Source organism: Protomyctophum parallelum (assembly GCF_964188405.1).
Source record: "Protomyctophum parallelum genome assembly, chromosome: 16".
NCBI classification, from domain to species: Eukaryota; Metazoa; Chordata; class Actinopteri; order Myctophiformes; family Myctophidae; genus Protomyctophum; species Protomyctophum parallelum.
The window spans coordinates 43560710-43583942 of record NC_139711.1 but is presented as its reverse complement, the minus strand read 5'-3'; the positions used below and the strand labels follow the sequence as shown (position 1 = coordinate 43583942).

The 23233-nt window shown below is 45.7% G+C and overlaps 1 protein-coding gene across 1 annotated transcript in view; it reads right to left on the bottom strand.

The window, feature by feature from the left end:
* b4galt1l (DP-Gal:betaGlcNAc beta 1,4- galactosyltransferase, polypeptide 1, like) overlaps positions 1–23233 on the bottom strand; it is a 390521-nt gene that overhangs the window by 131756 nt on the left and 235532 nt on the right. The window lies entirely within an intron of this gene.

Sequence of the window (23233 nt, the reverse complement as noted above, 5' to 3'; positions counted from 1 at the left end):
AAGTTAAATAATAGCTATCACAATGAAACTTCTCCAGTTGATTACTTATATTAAAAATAAGATTTTTTGTATTACAAGTTTTCTGAAATTATATGTTTAAATATGCAAATTAGGCATTATATGCGCTAATTTGCATACATTTCGGGACGATAAATCTGAAGATCGGATAAAGCCAGGTTCAAAATTATCATTTCATTTTGTTGACACATTAGAGACAAAGAAAATTACACATGGGATTTTTGATATCTCTAATTATCACTCCACAAATCAGAAAATAGTGTCAACAGGCATAAAAAACCCATTTTCGGCATGTTTTTAGGTATAAAATGTGATGTAAATCAGGCTGTGAATGATATATCAACAAATCCATGTGTAAATGTCTGCGGAATATAGTTATGAATGAGACTGGCGTTTGGTGTATGTGAGTTCAACTGAAGTGGAGATTCTTTGTCCCAGGTATGAGGAAAACCTATTTTGAGAAAACGGCCTTTAAAGATTTGTATTGTAAAATTCCCAAACATTTTATTTTAAGCCACTATTTGGAGACAAAATATCTCATCCAAACCTTGGCAACAACATATAATGGCATATATCATTGGAAAGGTCTGGACCTCGAGCTGACTGGTCTGATCCAAATATGGTCACTTCCTTTGTACCAACAACCAATCATGAAAATAGAGAGGTGGATTTTCACCCAGAAAAACGAGCTGTCATTGGCTAAAATAAACTATCAAAATAAACATCAAAATCTGTATTTTTAATGTGTATTTTGCTTTAGTTTGAAAGAACATGTTTAGGAAGCAAAATAGCAACAAAACAAATCTCTGGCTGAACAATATTTAATTATGATATTGAGACAGTACTACAACATTAGATTCTATCAACATATTATATTTATTTAAAGGAGTAGTTAAACCCAGATAATTACCAATTTTCTATCAATTTCACTCCCCATGATATAGAAATTTGTTTCGTTTTTTTGCTTATGGCTCAGGAATTTGACAAAAGAAAAAAAAAATCTCCATGAATTCAAGGCTTCACAGGGTGTTTAATTGATAGAAATTAAGTCGTTTACAGGAGCATTGTTCACGGGGCAACCCTTTGCGGGCATACTACGCTTCACTACACTTCCAATAATAACATCAAGCCTGCTTGGAGGAGTCTGTTTAGTAATGTTAAGGCAGGGACGTGCACACATAGACATCAAAGGGGGCTTCAGCCCCTGCCCTTTTACCCGTCTGTAAAACAACTGCCCTTTCCAGACAACAAATTAAGCAATAAGCCACGAGAGGTCTCAGGTTATCGGGTATTTTACAATGCCCGGGGGGCGTAGGCAGATCCGACGCGCAGCGGAGGGTCTTCTACCTCCCAGCCAGTGTAAAATACCCGGTAAGCTGGGGCCTCGAGTGGCTTATTGTTTTCTAAAATGGTTACAAACATATAGCAATATTAACCTAATAAAACTATTACATTCACAAAAGTAGCTACGCTTTGCGCCCAATGTCTTTACGGGGCCGCCTGGAGCCACACATTCACAGTCATATGAGCCGGGCGGTGCTTAGACGCCTGCACGGCATGGGTTTGTAAGGCAATCAAGCGCTCCCCTTCCCCCAGTACAGCTAGAGATGCGGAATCGGCTGGGAATGATATAAAGTGATTGAAGGTGTGGGTTATCGGTGAAATGTACAACTGCCACGTGACTGTAACCAGCCAATCAGAATCAAGTATTGAGACTAACCGTTTTAGAATGCAGAATTTACTATGGTGAAAAATGCAAATGCCGCTCCTTTCCATGCCATGCCGGAAGCACCATTCAGGAGAATTGCTTTTTTCCGAAGTCTCCTGAACAAATTGGTTTAGAAATCCATGTCGTACACCGCATCATCTCCACTAGCTAAAGAGTGCTGGGTTGTGCCCTACAAGTGCTGATCTACAAGCTCTAGCGCAACGCGTTGTGAGCTTGTAGAACTGGTATTTTCACTATTTTCACTTCCAAAAGTGCCCTCTTACGGGATCTCATCCCCTGCCTCTCTGCACGTCCCTGTGTTAAGGTGCATGTGTTCATAACATCTGTACTTCACAACATAAATACACATTAAAAAATGAAACACAGGACTGCTAAGGTATTTGCACACAGCCTGTATTTGTTGGTGCGAATATTGGTTGGAGCACAGAAAAATAATAATCCACCTCACGTAAAGTCAATCACACTGTCAATCACAAGCCTGTGATTGTCAAGCTGTCTTTGACATAGCTAGATGGTCTTTCACCCTTTGAGCAGTGCTGTACGTGACGTCCTTCCAGACCAACAAGATCTCTGCTGAGAAGTTGATCAACTCGTTGAAGTACTTCCTACATGAAAAGCCTGAGTGGGTGTGAAAATAGGCAGAAGCGCACGTAGACACACACACACACACACACACACACACACACACACACACACACACACACAGTGAAACAGGGTACATTAAACCTTTTCAAAAATAATGATGGGATCAGGGGATCATCCTCGATGATTCTGCACCGCTCCATTTCGTTCTGCGAAAACATTGCTACGGATATAAATACTACGAATCGCACTCTGTGTGCAAGGATGTTTTGCATGACGTTTTCTTCATTTTGTGCGGATTTCGTGTCTGCAAAATGCAGTTAATGCAGCAAAATGCAGTTAATGTACTGTGTGCAAATACCTCTATTGTCTTTTATAATTATAATTTTTTTGTTCTTTCTGTTGTGAGTGCATATGGATATTCCAGACGTAGTGTAAAATTAATAAAGTAAAAATGGCCAATCTGTTTTTAGTTTAGTGTTTGTTACTGTGGGAGAGTGCAATCATCCAATCAACTATTAGAAACTCCAAACAAGGCTGAATACCAAACCATTTGCCATTTTAGCTAATTTATTGGAGGTGCTACCCACATGTTTAAGATGTGTTGCTCATTCCATGAATATGCCTTGTCCTTACAAGCTGTAGGCCTACATCGTTGTAAATGTGACAAATCAACAATTAAAACTGTATAAAATACAATACCAAGGTAAAGGGAAATAATCGTAAGTTTCCAAACTTTCTGCGAGGAGTTTATATTGTATCAATTGTTCCTTTTTGTTTTATCTTTTTGTTTTGTTTAAGTTTTGTTTGTGTAAATAATCAAATCAAATGGGGTTGGCCAAGGAAGTGTGTGTTTATGTTCCCCCCACCCAGCCACATTATACATATTTGTAAACCTCCATCTCATTATACCTTTCATTTGAATCAGCTGATCTGTCAAAACATGACAATATTTGTTCTGCTTCTTCTAATAACAGTGGCAGAAGAACATCCGGACAGGTTTGCCAGACCTTAACATATATATTTCGGGGAACCGGGGAATATACTAACATAGCCATAGTCAACAATTACAAAGTTTCAGAACAGTTGAACGGTTTAAATTATTTATTTTCATTAACCCATTAATAACGGGAAAGTGTCATTTTACATTTTAACCACTTCTTAAACCATTACTTTATAGCCTACTTTGGCTAATTCCAAAATTGCAGATATCACTTCTTGCTGCAGCTTGTAGAATAGCTTATTTTCTTTCTGCACACACGCACTCAAGCCAAGGAAGAAAAGGAAAAACATTTAGCTCCCCTTGCACCATAAATGACACACTGCTGCGGAATGTTAGGACATTGTGCCGTCTTGTGACAAAGCAAAGGTACTGCACTGCACAAGTGCACACATGTGTTCGTTCCATCACTACAGGCAGCAATTCAGTATCTTCATCAGTTTAAAGTTTCAACAAATGACTATATACATTCTAATTTTCTAAATGTTATGTAGAGAGAGTAATTCACATCACTTGACAAGTGATGTGAATTTCTCTCTTTACATAACATTTAGAAAAATAAAATTTCTTAAAAATCGTCCACCATAAGTAACATTCAACGGGATGACCTTTTTTGCAGAGCCTGGGAGTCCATCTGGTTACCAACTCTCCATCAGTTAGCTGCATGGGGACCACCTACTAATCCCCTCAAAGACCACTGGTGTAATGTATTTGATATAATACAACCCCTATGCCGCATAGTATTACGCTGTATCATGGCTCCCCTAGTGGCCGTGGCCCGGCTCCGTCTTTTGAGCTAATTTAGAACTTCCTGTCTGACATTATTAGTATTATTATTACATTACAGTTATTGTAAAGACACACATTATGTTTCTGTGTAAAAATAAGTAATTAAATAACATCAAAAAGTTATCTAAATGGATAAATGCTATTCACTGGAGTGAATATTCTATTATATTCTAAAAACGACTTATAAATCCTAAAGCCTTGTCTATACTTCACTGTGCAACGGTCCTATGCTGGACAATAGCAGATATGCAAACTCACAGCACATCTCATTCAAGACACTGAACTTGCAGATCTGCCATTTTTGAACACACTATAAAGTTAACCATTTATCATGCTGCTCTACGTGGCACTGCATTCTGTGACATTAAACCAAGTGGCATTTTCCACTCTATGACACTACTGTTCTACATTTTTGTCTAATAAAATAGGCTATTAATTGAATCAATCAAACTGCATTAACTAACAGAGATACTACTAACCAAGCTATCCATGTCAACATGCTCTATAGGAGTCTCAATAACAGGTATAAGTAACGTTTAATGTTTAGTAATTTTAATGTAGCAGAAGAGGCCATTCATTGAACAGAGTTTTGCACAATTTTAACATCCCAGATCGATTGAAATATGAATCTACTGTGCTGTGCTACACCATGATATATTAAGAGTACAATAACATTCCATTGTGAATAAAAACGTATTAACCACAGTGTAATGCTAAAGGTTTCATCACAGGGCTGTCTGCTTCATGTAATATCATTAAAAGTGTTGTTGGTGACAGTTATATGAGTTGGAAGCATTAAGACCCATTTTAACCCTCAATGGCTTCCTTTCTGACAAATAACGTTATTGTAAAAAAAATAAAAAAGATTCACGCGTTCATATGTAGCTATTTTGCATTAGAAGCGGATGGGACCAAGGGACCCGGATGTAACGTAGGGGCAATATGACTACAATATGACTACAATAGATTCCCGGTTAAATCTCGCGGGCGTGGCCTCACACCGGAAGGAAGTGCCGCCGCCCTCAAATACGGAAGAGACGCGTGGAGGTAGGTTTGGTCAGTGTTTGTTTGGAACGTGCCACGTCACCATCGCGGGTCCGTCTTCGGAGCAAGTAAGTGATTAAATGTTATTTAATACTTAACGCTGTTGTTGTTTGTGTGTTCAAACGTCTATCACTTGAAGTTACTTGTTATGATGTTTATAAATGATGTTTGTACGAAACTGTAAAACAGTGTTTCAGTAGCCGAATGGTTAGTGTCGAAGGTTTATAAACAACTATGCCCGGCCTCAATGTTTACTAACCGTCGACAGTACCCACTCGACTACCGAAACACGGCTTTAAAGAGTAGTATTTACATATCTAAACACAACAAGTAACTTCAAAAGTGATAACATGTTTGAGCCACGGACCACCATTTCACATTAATAGACTCTCACAATGGTGGTCAGTGGCTCAAATGGGTCTGAGAGACTAGATGGCCTCAAATGTTGGTCCGTGGCTCAAACGCTGAATAAATAATCGACTAGAGGTGAGAAGAGTATTGTCTGGTAGGTAAAAGGACAAACATTCTGTGAAAATTGGCACGAAGCAACAAACATTCTTTGAAATTGGTGGGAAACGATCCCGGGCACTCATGTTAACAAAGCTCAGTCACTAACCACTATCGCTATGCTACAATCAGCATTATATAATCCAAGGATCAAAAGTAGCAATCTTCTACATTCTCTAATTGTGTAGTTTTTTGGAAATTAAGCAGATGCTTAACAACAATTGAACTATTGAGAGTGTAAAGATCTACTATTGGGGTCAATTTGGTTACCTAAATTAAATTGCTCTGTATTGTGACAGTAATCATTGCTATAGAGTGTGTGTTCAGTAACAGTGTTAAATAGCTCTATAGTGTGACAGTAATCATTGCTATAGTGTGTGTTCAGTAACAGTGTTAAATAGCTCTATAGTGTGACAGTAATCATTGCTATAGTGTGTGTTCAGTAACAGTGTTAAATAGCTCTATAGTGTGACAGTAATCATTGCTATAGTGTGTGTTCAGTAACAGTGTTAAATAGCTCTATAGTGTGACAGTAATCATTGCTATAGTGTGTGTTCAGTAACAGTGTTAAATAGCTCTATAGTGTGACAGTAATCATTGCTATAGTGTGTTCAGTAACAGTGTTAAATAGCTCTATATTGTGACAAAATCATTGCTATAGTGTTTGTTCAGTAACAGAGGTCTCCCGGTCTCTCCAGTTTTTTGTTAAACACAGTCCCATAGTCACAGTACCTCCCATTCACTCCCATTCAGTCCCATTCACTCCCATAGTATCAGTCCCATAGTAACAATACCTCCCATTCACTCCCATCCACTCCCATGCACTCCCATAGTATCAGTCCCATAGTAACAGTACCTCCCTTTCACTCCCATTCAGTCCCATAGTATCAGTAACTCCCATTATCTTGCAACACAGCAGCCAAGTATATGCAGAACACGTATACACGCATTTGACATAACACAAACAACAAGACAATTTACATACATAAAGACAAGAGCAATATCCACCGCTTTGATTATCCTGTGGCTACTACAACTCCTGATTAAACCCTTTTCTATTTATTAAAGAGCTGGAGAGACAGGAATATTCCTGTTACTGAACACACACTATAGCAATTATTACTGTCACAATAACTTTGTACTTTTGCTACTGATGTTTGTGTGCAACATTTGAGCTGGTGTCAAGTCACCTTAATTCAAGTGATAGATTATATACAGGGGCATGCCATATGGTCTACCTGCACAGCCTTTGTGATTACTGGTAGATCACAATGTACCTTTTGGGCACCCCTGCAATACAGGATTCCTGTCCAGAATTGTTTTTTATTAAATATAGAGGATTTAAGTGTAGGGTTTGTCATGTTGGTGTTCTCTATAACTTTTCGTCCTGGGCATGACGTTAAACTGTCCAGTGTAACTCCAAGTTACATGGGGTGGGTATGGTTTGAGAGTTTGTGATGCTCAGTTCTTTTTTTGCGTCTCGGTTCCTCAGGTGGAAGCTGCATAGTTGGGTTTTTGATGGGTTGGGTTTCAAGTGGCTGGTCGTTTGTTTAGATATTGAAAAGGAGGGGGGCGAGCGCGCTACCTTGTGGGAGGCCGTTCTTTTCGGCTTTCCATTTACTCCTCTGGTCATTTAACTGAACATAGAAGCGCCTGTTGTTGAGGAGGCTTTTCCTGACCATTGTGCGGTGTTGGACAGTGTCGTAGGCAGCAGAGAGATCTCTGAATGCTGCTCCAGTTATTTGTTTCCCCTCAAACCCATCCTCAATGTGTTGGGTGAGGTTGAGCTCTGTCCAGCACAGGAGCGGCTGGGACGGAAACCAGCTTGGTCTTTAGTCAGCTTGGTATCTATGAGTGGCAACAAGGCGTTGGAGTAGCAGCTTCTCATATAGCCTTGTAGGTGATGCAGAGGGAAATGGGTCGGTAGCTCTTTGTGGATAATGGGTCTATGCCAGGTTTAGGGATTGCAACCACGTTGGCCTTTTCCCAGACAGAAGGGATGGTTTTCTGTGCTATGCATGTGTTCAGCATCCCCACAAGCCAGGTCTTTGCGTTGGGTCCCAGGTGCTGTAACATTTCTGCCAGTAGGTCATCAATCCCTGCTGCTTTTCCGGGTTTCAACTTTCCCATTGCAGTTTCAAGTTCTTCTAGGTCGAAGGGTTTGGTTTGAGGGCTGGCTGATTGTGGTTGGTCTGATATCACTGTGCGATGGTATTCTCCTGTGGGTCGGTGGCGGTCTTGGTCACAACTGGTGGCCAACAGTTGTAACCAACACCGCCACCGACCCACATAGAATACCATCGCACAGTGGTATCAGACCAACCACAATCAGCCAGCCCTCAAACCAAACCCTTCGACTTAGAAGAACGTGAAACTGCAATGGGAAAGTTGAAACCCGGAAAAGCAGCAGGGATTGATGGCATACTGGCAGAAATGATACAGCACCTGGGACCTATCGCAAGGACCTGGCTTGTGGGGATGCTGAACACATGCATAGCACAGAAAACCATCCCTTCTGTTTGGAAAAAGGCTGGAGTAGTTGCAATCCCTAAACCTGGCAAAGACCCATTATCCCCGAAGAGCTACCGACCCATTTCCCTCCTCTGCATCACCTACAAGCTCTATGAGAGGCACTACAATTTCTGAACAGACTATATTTACATCAATATGTCTGGGTCCCCACCTACTCACTCAGGGTTGACGTGTCACACCTGCAGTGATGGGAGGGGCACCAAAATGTGGTATTTTGATTGTTTAATGGGGGCACTCCCTTGGTATAAAAGTGTATGTTTTGTGTACACATGACCTGATGAAGATCAAATGGATCGAAACGCTGTCAGTATTTCAACAAAGAACGTCTTTCTTATACCTGTGGTGTGCGGGCTCCATCCAATACCTACACCAGTTGTGATGCAACAGAGTTTGCTGTGACCGTTGTGAATTATGGGTGGTGTGGTTTTTGCCAAGACGGTGGATTGTGGCCCATGCCTTCCTGCTGTTATTTGACATGTTGGTGTTCTCTATATATTTTCGTCCTGGGCATGACGTTAAACTGTTCCGTTCGAGAGGACCAGCGACCCTCGAATGTAAACGGCCACGAAAGGAAATTATGTGTGTGTGAGGTGTTCTCTATAGGTTGGGTTTCAGGTGGTTGTATTGTAGTAGCTTGACATTTCTTGGAGGGCACTTTCAAGGACAGACTCAATCTTCTGGAAGTCTGCTTGTTGGGTCGTAATGCAGAGGTTGTCGGCGTAGATGAAACGCTGGCATTAGGCATTGGGTAGTGGCTGGTCGTTTGTGTAGATATTGAAAAGGAGGGGGGCGAGCACGCTACCTTGTTGGAGGCCGTTCTTTTGGGCTTTCTATTTACTCCTCTGGTCATTTAACTGGACATAGAAGCGCCTGTTGTTGAGGCTTTTCCTGACCATTGTGCGGTGTTGGACAGTGTCGTAGGCAGCAGAGAGATCTCTGAATGCTGCTCCAGTTATTTGTTTCCCCTCAAACCCATCCTCAATGTGTTGGGTGAGGTTGAGCTCTGTCCAGCACAGGAGCGGCTGGGACGGAAACCAGCTTGGTCTTTAGTCAGCTTGGTATCTATGAGTGGCAACAAGGCGTTGGAGTAGCAGCTTCTCATATAGCCTTGTAGGTGATGCAGAGGGAAATGGGTCGGTAGCTCTTTGTGGATAATGGGTCTTTGCCAGGTTTAGGGATTGCAACCACTTTGGCCTTTTCCCAGACAGAAGGGATGGTTTTCTGTGCTATGCATGTGTTCAGCATCCCCACAAGCCAGGTCTTTGCGTTGGGTCCCAGGTGCTGTAACATTTCTGCCAGTAGGTCATCAATCCCTGCTGCTTTTCCGGGTTTCAACTTTCCCATTGCAGTTTCAAGTTCTTCTAGGTCGAAGGGTTTGGTTTGAGGGCTGGCTGATTGTGGTTGGTCTGATACCACTGTGCGATGGTATTCTCCTGTGGGTCGGTGGCGGTCTTGGTCACAACTGGTGGCCAACAGTTGTAACCAACACCGCCACCGACCCACATAGAATACCATCGCACAGTGGTATCAGACCAACCACAATCAGCCAGCCCTCAAACCAAACCCTTCGACTTAGAAGAACGTGAAACTGCAATGGGAAAGTTGAAACCCGGAAAAGCAGCAGGGATTGATGGCATACTGGCAGAAATGATACAGCACCTGGGACCTATCGCAAGGACCTGGCTTGTGGGGATGCTGAACACATGCATAGCACAGAAAACCATCCCTTCTGTTTGGAAAAAGGCTGGAGTAGTTGCAATCCCTAAACCTGGCAAAGACCCATTATCCCCGAAGAGCTACCGACCCATTTCCCTCCTCTGCATCACCTACAAGCTCTATGAGAGGCACTACAATTTCTGAACAGACTATATTTACATCAATATGTCTGGGTCCCCACCTACTCACTCAGGGTTGACGTGTCACACCTGCAGTGATGGGAGGGGCACCAAAATGTGGTATTTTGATTGTTTAATGGGGGCACTCCCTTAGTATAAAAGTGTATGTTTTGTGTACACATGACCTGATGAAGATCAAATGGATCGAAACGCTGTCAGTATTTCAACAAAGAACGTCTTTCTTATACCTGTGGTGTGCGGGCTCCATCCAATACCTACACCAGTTGTGATGCAACAGAGTTTGCTGTGACCGTTGTGAATTATGGGTGGTGTGGTTTTTGCCAAGACGATGGATTGTGGCCCATGCCTTCCTGCTGTTATTTGACATGTTGGTGTTCTCTATATATTTTCGTCCTGGGCATGACGTTAAACTGTTCCGTTCGAGAGGACCAGCGACCCTCGAATGTAAACGGCCACGAAAGGAAATTATGTGTGTGTGAGGTGTTCTCTATAGGTTGGGTTTCAGGTGGTTGTATTGTAGTAGCTTGACATTTCTTGGAGGGCACTTTCAAGGACAGACTCAATCTTCTGGAAGTCTGCTTGTTGGGTCGTAATGCAGAGGTTGTCGGCGTAGATGAAACGCTGGCATTAGGCATTGGGTAGTGGCTGGTCGTTTGTGTAGATATTGAAAAGGAGGGGGGCGAGCACGCTACCTTGTTGGAGGCCGTTCTTTTGGGCTTTCTATTTACTCCTCTGGTCATTTAACTGGACATAGAAGCGCCTGTTGTTGAGGAGGCTTTTCCTGACCATTGTGCGGTGTTGGACAGTGTCGTAGGCAGCAGAGAGATCTCTGAATGCTGCTCCAGTTATTTGTTTCCCCTCAAACCCATCCTCAATGTGTTGGGTGAGGTTGAGCTCTGTCCAGCACAGGAGCGGCTGGGACGGAAACCAGCTTGGTCTTTAGTCAGCTTGGTATCTATGAGTGGCAACAAGGCGTTGGAGTAGCAGCTTCTCATATAGCCTTGTAGGTGATGCAGAGGGAAATGGGTCGGTAGCTCTTTGTGGATAATGGGTCTTTGCCAGGTTTAGGGATTGCAACCACTTTGGCCTTTTCCCAGACAGAAGGGATGGTTTTCTGTGCTATGCATGTGTTCAGCATCCCCACAAGCCAGGTCTTTGCGTTGGGTCCCAGGTGCTGTAACATTTCTGCCAGTAGGTCATCAATCCCTGCTGCTTTTCCGGGTTTCAACTTTCCCATTGCAGTTTCAAGTTCTTCTAGGTCGAAGGGTTTGGTTTGAGGGCTGGCTGATTGTGGTTGGTCTGATACCACTGTGCGATGGTATTCTCCTGTGGGTCGGTGGCGGTCTTGGTCACAACTGGTGGCCAACAGTTGTAACCAACACCGCCACCGACCCACATAGAATACCATCGCACAGTGGTATCAGACCAACCACAATCAGCCAGCCCTCAAACCAAACCCTTCGACTTAGAAGAACGTGAAACTGCAATGGGAAAGTTGAAACCCGGAAAAGCAGCAGGGATTGATGGCATACTGGCAGAAATGATACAGCACCTGGGACCTATCGCAAGGACCTGGCTTGTGGGGATGCTGAACACATGCATAGCACAGAAAACCATCCCTTCTGTTTGGAAAAAGGCTGGAGTAGTTGCAATCCCTAAACCTGGCAAAGACCCATTATCCCCGAAGAGCTACCGACCCATTTCCCTCCTCTGCATCACCTACAAGCTCTATGAGAGGCACTACAATTTCTGAACAGACTATATTTACATCAATATGTCTGGGTCCCCACCTACTCACTCAGAGTTGACGTGTCACACCTGCAGTGATGGGAGGGGCACCAAAATGTGGTATTTTGATTGTTTAATGGGGGCACTCCCTTAGTATAAAAGTGTATGTTTTGTGTACACATGACCTGATGAAGATCAAATGGATCGAAACGCTGTCAGTATTTCAACAAAGAACGTCTTTCTTATACCTGTGGTGTGCGGGCTCCATCCAATACCTACACCAGTTGTGATGCAACAGAGTTTGCTGTGACCGTTGTGAATTATGGGTGGTGTGGTTTTTGCCAAGACGGTGGATTGTGGCCCATGCCTTCCTGCTGTTATTTGACATGTTGGTGTTCTCTATATCTTTTCGTCCTGGGCATGACGTTAAACTGTTCCGTTCGAGAGGACCAGCGACCCTCGAATGTAAACGGCCACGAAAGGAAATTATGTGTGTGTGAGGTGTTCTCTATAGGTTGGGTTTCAGGTGGTTGTATTGTAGTAGCTTGACATTTCTTGGAGGGCACTTTCAAGGACAGACTCAATCTTCTGGAAGTCTGCTTGTTGGGTCGTAATGCAGAGGTTGTCGGCGTAGATGAAACGCTGGCATTAGGCATTGGGTAGTGGCTGGTCGTTTGTGTAGATATTGAAAAGGAGGGGGGCGAGCACGCTACCTTGTTGGAGGCCGTTCTTTTGGGCTTTCTATTTACTCCTCTGGTCATTTAACTGGACATAGAAGCGCCTGTTGTTGAGGCTTTTCCTGACCATTGTGCGGTGTTGGACAGTGTCGTAGGCAGCAGAGAGATCTCTGAATGCTGCTCCAGTTATTTGTTTCCCCTCAAACCCATCCTCAATGTGTTGGGTGAGGTTGAGCTCTGTCCAGCACAGGAGCGGCTGGGACGGAAACCAGCTTGGTCTTTAGTCAGCTTGGTATCTATGAGTGGCAACAAGGCGTTGGAGTAGCAGCTTCTCATATAGCCTTGTAGGTGATGCAGAGGGAAATGGGTCGGTAGCTCTTTGTGGATAATGGGTCTTTGCCAGGTTTAGGGATTGCAACCACTTTGGCCTTTTCCCAGACAGAAGGGATGGTTTTCTGTGCTATGCATGTGTTCAGCATCCCCACAAGCCAGGTCTTTGCGTTGGGTCCCAGGTGCTGTAACATTTCTGCCAGTAGGTCATCAATCCCTGCTGCTTTTCCGGGTTTCAACTTTCCCATTGCAGTTTCAAGTTCTTCTAGGTCGAAGGGTTTGGTTTGAGGGCTGGCTGATTGTGGTTGGTCTGATACCACTGTGCGATGGTATTCTCCTGTGGGTCGGTGGCGGTCTTGGTCACAACTGGTGGCCAACAGTTGTAACCAACACCGCCACCGACCCACATAGAATACCATCGCACAGTGGTATCAGACCAACCACAATCAGCCAGCCCTCAAACCAAACCCTTCGACTTAGAAGAACGTGAAACTGCAATGGGAAAGTTGAAACCCGGAAAAGCAGCAGGGATTGATGGCATACTGGCAGAAATGATACAGCACCTGGGACCTATCGCAAGGACCTGGCTTGTGGGGATGCTGAACACATGCATAGCACAGAAAACCATCCCTTCTGTTTGGAAAAAGGCTGGAGTAGTTGCAATCCCTAAACCTGGCAAAGACCCATTATCCCCGAAGAGCTACCGACCCATTTCCCTCCTCTGCATCACGTCTTTCTTATACCTGTGGTGTGCGGGCTCCATCCAATACCTACACCAGTTGTGATGCAACAGAGTTTGCTGTGACTGTTGTGAATTATGGGTGGTGTGGTCTTTGCCAAGACGGTGGATTGTGGCCCATGCCTTCCTGCTGTTATTTGTCATTATGGTGTTCTCTATATCTTTTCGTCCTGGGCATGACGTTAAACTGTTCCGTTCGAGAGGACCGGCGACCCTCGAATGTAAACGGCCACGAAAGGAAACTGTGTGTGTGAGGTGTTCTCTATCATTTCATTCCAGACTTCACTGTCTATCTCCTGTGTTTTCCATTCATCTTGAGCGTTACACAGTCGTCTGATGTGCGGGGGGAGGTGCCGGCTAGCGCATAAAGGCACGGACGGGACAGGTGTTGTCTTGACCCATCCCGTGATGATGCGACAGGTGTCATTTAGGGCTGTGTCGACCAATTTGGTGTGACGTGATCGGCTCCAGCTTGAGCAGGCATACTCTGCTGTAGAGAAAGACAGGGCCATGGCAGTTGCACGGATTGTTTGTGGGTCTGCGCCCCACTTGGGAGTTCACTAGTTTTCACAGGATGTTATTGTGGGTGTTGACCGTGGCTTTTGTGTTCTCCAGGTGTTTTTTTGAAGAAGAGTGTCCTGTCCAGTGTAACTCCAAGATACATGGGGTGGGTATGGTTGGAGAGTTTGTGACCATCCCAAGTGACGCTCAGTTCTTTTCTCGCGTCTCGGTTCCTCAGGTGGAAGCTGCATAGTTGGGTTTGTGTGTCTTTCTTTTTCTGTCTTTCTTTCTTAGGACGGAGATCAAGGTAGACGCCATAGGAAGGCTCAACACTAGCCGATGCCCCTAGAGATCCATCCCAAAGCTTCCCTCAGGGAGCACAGCAAGCCAGCTAGCCAGCAAGCCTGCCCAGTCAGCCAACGCAGCCAGTCAGCTCCGCCAGTCAGCCAGTGTAGAAAGTCAGGCTGCCAAGCCAGAGCATATCAGCCCTTGCAGTCAGCCATTGCAGCCATACCAGCCTTGCTCAGTCAGCTCAGCCAGGCCTCTCTTGAGGCCTGGCTCTCTGTCTGCCTGGCCCGGTCTGCCCTGCCCTGCCTTGCAGCAACAGAACCAGCCTTTCTGGAAAGCCAGCCAGCTCAGAATGCGAGCTGAGCAAGCCAGTGCAGCAGCAAGCCCAGACTAGGTTACCGCAGCCTTACTGTGCAGCCACAGCCACTCAGTCTAGACCAGCAGGAGCTGGCCAGGCTCCAACCCTTGCAGCGCAGCCTTAGGCCGGACAGTCCCCCTGCCTGCACTTTGTTGCCTTCCTGGCCTGTCTGCCTGCCTAGGCGCCTCGGTCTTCCTGTCTGTCTGCCTTGGCCTGCCAGTCTGAAACTGGTTTAGACTAACTGCGTGCTTGCCAGCTGCGCTGGCTTGCTGAGCTCGTATTCTGAGCTGGCTGGCTTGCCAGCAAGGCTGGTTCTGTTGCTGCAAGGCAGGGCGGGGCAGACCGGGCCAGGCAGACAGAGAGCCAGGCCTCGAGAGAGGCCTGGCTGAGCTGACTGAGCAAGGCTGGTATGGCTACAATGGTTGACTGCAAGGGCTGATGTGCGCTGGCTTGGCAGCCTGACTTTCTACACTGGCTGACTGGCGGAGCTGGCTGGCTGCGTTGGCTGACTGGGCGGGCTTGCTGGCTAGCTGGCTTGCTGGACTCCCTGAGGGAAGCTTTGGGATGGATCTCTAGGGGCATCGGCTTGTGTTGAGCCTTCCAACGGCGTCTACCTTGATCTTCGTCCTAAGAAAGAAAGACAGAAAAAGAAACACACACACAAACTCAACTATGCAGCTTCCACATGAGGAAGGCAGGCAGGCACGCAGGCAGGCACAAGCTGCCTGCGTGCTTGCTTCGCCCTCCAGTTGCTGCTCCAGTTATTTGTTTTCCCTCAAACCCATCCTCAATGTGTTGGGTGAGGTTGAGCTCTGTCCAGCACAGGACGGGACGGAAACCAGCTTGGTCTTTAGTCAGCTTGGTGTCTATGAGTGGTATGAGGCGTTGGAGTAGCAGCCTCTCTTGTAGGTGATGCAGAGGAGGGAAATGGGTCGGTAGCTCTTTGAGGATGATGGGTCTTTGCCAGGTTTGGGGATTGCAACCACTTTGGCTTTTCTCCAGACAGAAGGGATGGTTTTCTGTGCCATGCATGTGTTCAGCATCCCCACGAGCCAGGTCTTTGCGTTAGGTTCCAGGTGCTGTATAATTTCTGCCAGTATGTCATCAATCCCTGCTGCTTTTCCGGGTTTCAACTTTCCCATTGCAGTTTTGAGTTCTTCTAGGTCGAAGGGTTTGGTTTGAGGGCTGGCTGATTGTGGTTGGTCTGATACCACTGTGCGATGGTATTCTCCTGTGGGTCGTGGCGGTGTTGGTTACGACTGTTGGCCACCAGTTGTGATGCAACAGAGTTCGCTGTGACCGTTGTGAATTATGGGTGGCTCCCTGAGGTCCTTGATCGCCATTGGGTCCAACAGTGGTCATTGAAGCGTGCACACACATGCACACATGCACCTACACACACAGGGGCACATGCGTATGCACACCTGGACCTTTAAATGAACAACAACACAAAAACTAAGGCACTGGTGTCGGACTTCTGGTTTACCGGAACGGGGTTCAACTCCCTGCAGTGCCCTGCTCAATGTGTTGTATTTCATTCATTGGTCCATGGTCTCAGGTCATTGAGCGGCGCGCTATAGTGTGCGATTCTTCATCATTGTTGAGGATTTTTTAAAGGTGAAAATCAAGGAAAAGCAAAAGGCTATAGTCCATGGTCACGGACCGCATACTGGTCAAGGTCATTTATACTGGTGAAGATCATTTACTAGTCTTCTAAAGGTCATTTATACTGGTGAAGATCATTTACTAGTCTTCTAAAGGTCATTTATACTGGTCAAGGTCAATTACTAGTCTCATGAAGGTAATTTATACTGGTCACAGTCATATACTGGTCACGGTCATTTCTACTGGTGAAGGTCATTTATACTGGTCAAGGTCATTTGTACTTGTCAAGGTCATTTATACTGGTCAAGGTCATTTACTAGTCTTATTGAAGGTAATTTATACTGCTCAAGGTCATTGATATTGGTCAAGGTCATTAAGTGGCACGCTATAGTGCGCGATTCTTCATCATTGTTGAGGATTTGAAAAAAGGTTAAATTGCAGAAAAGCGAAAGGCTAAAGTCCATGGTCACGGAGGGCATACTATAGTATGTTGTTTTTCTTTTTTTTGGTGGTGTGCAGGCTCCATCCAATAACTACACCAGTTGTGATGCAATAGAGTTTGCTGTGACCGTTGTGAATTATGGGTGGTGTGGTCTTTGCCAAGACGGTGGATTGTGGCCCATGCCTTCCTGCTGTTATTTGTCATGTTGGTGTTCTCTATATCTTTTCGTCCTGGGCATGACGTTAAACTGTTCCGTTCGAGAGGACCGGCGACCCTCGAATGTAAACAGGTGTTGGGACAGGGTCAGGTGTTGTCTTGATGCATCCTATGATGATGCCACAGGTGTCATTTAGGGCTGTGTCGACCAATTTGGTGTGACGGGATAGGCTTGTAGGTGATGCAGAGGAGGGAAATGGGTCGGTAGCTCTTTGGGGATAATGGGTCTTTGCCAGGTTTAGGGATTGCAACCACTTTGGCCTTTTTCCAGACAGAAGGGATGGTTTTCTGTGCTATGCATGTGTTCAGCATCCCCACAAGCCAGGTCTTTCCGTTAGGTCCCAGGTGCTGTATCATTTCTGCTAGTAGGTCATCAATCCCTGCTGCTTTTCCGGGTTTCAACTTTCCCATTGCAGTTTCACGTTCTTCTAGGTCGAAGGGTTTGGTTTGAAGGCTGGCTGATTGTGGTTGGTCTGATACCACTGTGCGATGGTATTCTCCTGTGGGTTGGTGGCGGTCTTGGTCACAACTGGTGGCCAACAGTTGTAACCAACACCGCCACCGACCCACATAGAATACCATCGCACAGTGGTATCAGACCAACCATAATCAGCCATCACTCAAACCAAACCCTTCGACCTAGAAGAACTTGAAACTGCAATGGGAAAGTTGAAACCCGGAAAAGCAGCAGGGATTGATGACCTACTGGCAGAAATGATACAGCACCTGGGACCTAACTCAAGGCCCTGGCTTGTGGGGATGCTGAACACATGCACAGCACATAAAACCACCCCTTTGTTTGGAAAAAGGCCAAAGTGGTTGCATTCCCTAAACCTGGCAAAGACCCATTATCCCCGAAGAGCTACCGACCCATTTCCCTCCTCTGCATCACGTCTTTCTTATACCTGTGGTGTGCAGGCTCCATCCAATACCTACACTAGTTGTGATGCAACAGAATTTGCTGTGACCGTTGTGAATTATGGGTGGTGTGGTCTTTGCCAAGACGGTGGATTGTGGCCCATGCCTTCCTGCTGTTATTTGTCATTTGTCATTATGGTGTTCTCTATATCTTTTCGTCCTGGGCATGACGTTAAACTGTTCCGTTTGAGAGGACCGGCGACCCTCGAATGTAAACAGCCACGAAAGGAAACTGTGTGTGTGAGGTGTTCTCTATCATTTCATTCCAGACTTCACTGTCTATCTCCTGTGTTTTCCATTCATCTTGAGCGTTACACAGTCGTCTGATGTGCGGGGGGAGGTGCCGGCTAGCGCATAAAGGCACGGACGGGACAGGTGTTTTCTTGACCCATCCCGTGATGATGCGACAGGTGTCATTTAGGGCTGTGTCGACCAATTTGGTGTGACGTGATCGGCTCCAGCTTGAGCAGGCATACTCTGCTGTAGAGAAAGACAGGGCCATGGCAGTTGCACGGATTGTTTGTGGGTCTGCGCCCCACTTGGGAGTTCACTAGTTTTCACAGGATGTTATTGTGGGTGTTGACCGTGGCTTTTGTGTTCTCCAGGTGTTTTTTTGAAGAAGAGTGTCCTGTCCAGTGTAACTCCAAGATACATGGGGTGGGTATGGTTGGAGAGTTTGTGACCATCCCAAGTGACGCTCAGTTCTTTTCTCGCGTCTCGGTTCCTCAGGTGGAAGCTGCATAGTTGGGTTTGTGTGTCTTTCTTTTTCTGTCTTTCTTTCTTAGGACGGAGATCAAGGTAGACGCCATAGGAAGGCTCAACACTAGCTGATGCCCCTAGAGATCCATCCCAAAGCTTCCCTCAGGGAGCACAGCAAGCCAGCTAGCCAGCAAGCCTGCCCAGTCAGCCAACGCAGCCAGTCAGCTCCGCCAGTCAGCCAGTGTAGAAAGTCAGGCTGCCAAGCCAGAGCATATCAGCCCTTGCAGTCAGCCATTGCAGCCATACCAGCCTTGCTCAGTAAGCTCAGCCAGGCCTCTCTTGAGGCCTGGCTCTCTGTCTGCCTGGCCCGGTCTGCCCTGCCCTGCCTTGCAGCAACAGAACCAGCCTTTCTGGAAAGCCAGCCAGCTCAGAATGCGAGCTGAGCAAGCCAGTGCAGCAGCAAGCCCAGACTAGGTTACCGCAGCCTTACTGTGCAGCCACAGCCACTCAGTCTAGACCAGCAGGAGCTGGCCAGGCTCCAACCCTTGCAGCGCAGCCGTAGGCCGGATAGTCCCCCTGCCTGCACTTTGTTGCCTTCCTGGCCTGTCTGCCTGCCTAGGCGCCTCGGTCTTCCTGTCTGTCTGCCTTGGCCTGCCAGTCTGAAACTGGTTTAGACTAACTGCGTGCTTGCCAGCTGCGCTGGCTTGCTGAGCTCGTATTCTGAGCTGGCTGGCTTGCCAGCAAGGCTGGTTCTGTTGCTGCAAGGCAGGGCGGGGCAGACCGGGCCAGGCAGACAGAGAGCCAGGCCTCGAGAGAGGCCTGGCTGAGCTGACTGAGCAAGGCTGGTATGGCTACAATGGTTGACTGCAAGGGCTGATGTGCGCTGGCTTGGCAGCCTGACTTTCTACACTGGCTGACTGGCGGAGCTGGCTGGCTGCGTTGGCTGACTGGGCGGGCTTGCTGGCTAGCTGGCTTGCTGGACTCCCTGAGGGAAGCTTTGGGATGGATCTCTAGGGGCATCGGCTTGTGTTGAGCCTTCCAACGGCGTCTACCTTGATCTTCGTCCTAAGAAAGAAAGACAGAAAAAGAAACACACACACAAACTCAACTATGCAGCTTCCACATGAGGAAGGCAGGCAGGCACGCAGGCAGGCACAAGCTGCCTGCATGCTTGCTTCGCCCTCCAGTTGCTGCTCCAGTTATTTGTTTTCCCTCAAACCCATCCTCAATGTGTTGGGTGAGGTTGAGCTCTGTCCAGCACAGGACAGGACGGAAACCAGCTTGGTCTTTAGTCAGCTTGGTGTCTATGAGTGGTATGAGGCGTTGGAGTAGCAGCCTATCTTGTAGGTGATGCAGAGGAGGGAAATGGGTCGGTAGCTCTTTGAGGATGATGGGTCTTTGCCAGGTTTGGGGATTGCAACCACTTTGGCCTTTCTCCAGACAGAAGGGATGGTTTTCTGTGCCATGCATGTGTTCAGCATCCCCACGAGCCAGGTCTTTGCGTTAGGTTCCAGGTGCTGTATAATTTCTGCCAGTATGTCATCAATCCCTGCTGCTTTTCCGGGTTTCAACTTTCCCATTGCAGTTTTGAGTTCTTCTAGGTCGAAGGGTTTGGTTTGAGGGCTGGCTGATTGTGGTTGGTCTGATACCACTGTGCGATGGTATTCTCCTGTGGGTCGTGGCGGTGTTGGTTACGACTGTTGGCCACCAGTTGTGATGCAACAGAGTTCGCTGTGACCGTTGTGAATTATGGGTGGCTCCCTGAGGTCCTTGATCCCCATGGGGTCCAACAGTGGTCATTGAAGCGTGCACACACATGCACAAATGCACCTACACACACACAGGCGCACATGTGTATGCACACCTGGACCTGTAAATGAACAACAACACAAAAACTAAGGCACTGGTGTCGGACTTCTGGTTTACCGGAACGGGGTTCAACTCCCTGCAGTGCCCTGATCAATGTGTTGTATTTACATGGTTCATCGGTCCATGGTCTCAGGTCATTGAGCGGCGCGCTATTGTGTGCGATTCTTCATCATTGTTGAGGATTTAAAAAAAAGGTGAAAATCAAGGAAAAGCAAAAGGCTATAATCCATGGTCACGGACTGCATACTGGTCAAGGTCATTTATACTGGTGAAGATCATTTACTAGTCTTATGAAGGTCATTTATACTGGTCAAGGTCATTTACTAGTCTCATGAAGGTAATTTATACTGGTCAGTCATATACTGGTCACGGTCATTCATACTGGTCAAGGTCATTTGTACTTGTCAAGGTCATTTATACTGGTCAAGGTCATTTACTAGTCTTATTGAAGGTCATTTATACTGCTCAAGGTCATTGATCAATATCAATGACCTTGATGACCCCAAGGTCATTAAGTGGCATGCTATAGTGCGCGATTCTTCATCATTGTTTACGATTTGAAAAAAGGTAAAATCGCGGAAAAGCGAAAGGCTATAGTCCATAGTCTCGGAGGGCATACAAAAATGTGTGGTGCTATACAGGCCGTTCTGGAAAATTTGGGACAGAGGTTCATCGTTGGCATCCAGAGAGTGTGTGTGCAAAATTTGGCATCAACCGGGTTAATGGTGCTGGAGATTAGCTGTTAACAAACTGACGGACACATTTGAATTCTTTTATTTGGATCTGCACAAGAGGCGTAATACAATAGACCCAAACACTGATCAGAATTAGGTTATACATTATATGGTCCAACCAGATATAGCTGCTGCACATGCTTAACACACAGAGGGAAAAGAAGGGGGAAAAAAAAATATATATATATATAGCACATTGTTTACATACTATTACTTGACACTACTAGACAGGATGTTTTTGGGGGTTTTTTTTAAGCCACCTAGGGATAAATGAAGCAACGCCTTCTCCAGACAGACAGACTGCCCATCCCTATGGCTTTGGCCTGGTGCCATACCGTTATTAATTATTGCCTACAATGTCAATTGTGAAATTACTTTACCGTTGCAATGCAAAATTTACATTTCAACGAATGGACCTCGTAAAACAAAACAAAAACCAAGGCACTGGTTGTGGTACTTCTGGTTTACCGGAATGGGGTTCGACTCCCTGCAGTGCTCTGCTCAATTTGTTGTATTTACATGGTTCATTTTTATTTTCTGCTCATTGTGTTGCCTTTTCATAGATGATAACCCCCAGGTTCTTTAATGTGTTTGCACTCCCTACAGTTAGGTTACCAAGTCTATTTATTTATTATTTCTGTTCACTAGAACTAGAACCAATTACCAAAGTAGGCTTTCTAATGACACAACTCGCCTTTGTTTTTATGTGTAGCAAAAACGTTCTTTTTATTTACGCCAAAGAGTAGAGGCTGGTCTGCATTCATGCGAGCGGGGAAGTTTAGAGTAACATAGCTCTAAATGAAACGCATTAGAGCTATGGACCAGAGCTAGTAGTCATAGCACTTCATGGTATATGCATAGTTTATATAGTTTCATTATAGATATATTAAACAGAGAGGACTGGAGTCAATTGGGTTATATTATGTTTAACACTAATTTGAAGCTGTCAAAATCTGACAGACTTCTGGCGGCCATGGCCACGCCCACCTTTTGGTAACGCCCACTTTCGGCCAAGCCCACAAAAAGGACCCCCCATGTCATTTGCCAGGCAGGCTCCACTCTCAGACAGATATTTACCCTTATGGTACGTGCACGCTCCAGCAGCAGCGCTAGTGCCATTATGCACAACCCTATGTGTGTTCGCCGCCGGGGGTCCGTCCATTACTAGCTAAAGTTGAATTTGAACCAGTTGGTCGTTTTGAGGGACAGTCTGTCCTTTTCAACCTGAGACACAAAGAGGACAACCCAGATAGAGCTTTGAGCAGCCAGGGCTTCACTCAAACTTTCACACAATCTGGCAACACTGCTCACAGTCACAACAACAGTTGTGCTAGCTCTCTGCTAAGCTAAGTCCCTCGCTGCTGTTTCTCTGCTAAAGTAAGTATACTATTTTATAGTAGCCTAAAACTAACGTAAGATCTGTTGAAATACACACTGTCACGTGACAGTAGTTGACACGCTAATTCTGTGGACTGTCGTTTTGTATCAGTTGTGTCAGACTTTAATTTGACCGTTTATTTTGTAATGCAGATCAATGTAATAATAATAACAGTTGCAACAGCAAATGGTGGTAGAATAAACTAAGCACTGAGGTTGCGTTTCCAAGTTCAGTTAACTTTGGATTAACACTCTTATATATTTATATTGAGGGTGTACAAGAATTAAATTATAAATCCAATGGAATACTTTTCTCTCCCCTTCCACTCTGCTGAGAGTTGTAGGCCTACATGTAGGCCTACAATAGACACAGCAAAGCAAAACATAAGGGCACTTCAATAACAACAGCTGTGGGCTCGATGCAGCATCACATCTAGCCCTCCAAGCAGAACCCAATGCTACTGAAGTTTCTGACATTTGTTCGACCAAGTGCATTGGGTCCTGTTACATCACTACCATGATTCATAAAACATAAACAACATGTTTAGCGCCTGTCTGCGCTCTTTGACGAAATTTTTTCGTGTGAGCGTTTCTGAATATGTGAAGTATAAGTACCCATACATGCCGCTGCGAATATCTCCTGTGGCGCGGAAGCCGTTAAGTATTTTTTATCTTTGTTTGACCGATTTGGTCGC